This window comes from Orcinus orca, chromosome X, assembly GCF_937001465.1.
Source record: "Orcinus orca chromosome X, mOrcOrc1.1, whole genome shotgun sequence".
NCBI lineage: Eukaryota > Metazoa > Chordata > Mammalia > Artiodactyla > Delphinidae > Orcinus > Orcinus orca.
Window position 1 is genome coordinate 90,918,551 of NC_064580.1, and position 554 is coordinate 90,919,104.

Sequence of the window (554 nt, forward strand, 5' to 3'; positions counted from 1 at the left end):
ACAGGAAAAATAGAACTAAGGATATGAATTCTAGTCACTTCCTGGTCTAGGTAAAGTGAGTAAGCAAAAGAAAGTACCACAGTCAACCAATTCTTGCGAGATCCATTACTGTCCAACCAACCTTCATATACTCTCTTATGTCCAGTACATGGGAAAGCCTGAGATTTTTAAAGATCCAGAGGAGGGAATACATCTCCTGTTTTAGAGATTGAAGTGCCCCACTACCCTTATGTCTAACATCAGCTCCTCTATTGGAGTTTTGGATCTCATCCCTTCCTTTCTCAGAAATCTCATGCCTCAGTCATCACCTCTCTCTTCTGTATCTTCAACCTTCTCTGTCTCCTAGCTCCTGCCCCATTAGCTGTAAACATTCTCAAGTCCCTACTATCTTTAAAAAATTCCTACCACAATCTTATGAGACCTTCCAGCTGCCATCTGATCTTTCCCTTTCCAAGCTTATTGGAAGTATAACATGCATTTACAATCTCTATTACTTCAATGCCCAACGTTCCAGTTATACATTGCTATGTAATAAACCACCCGCAAACTTGGGA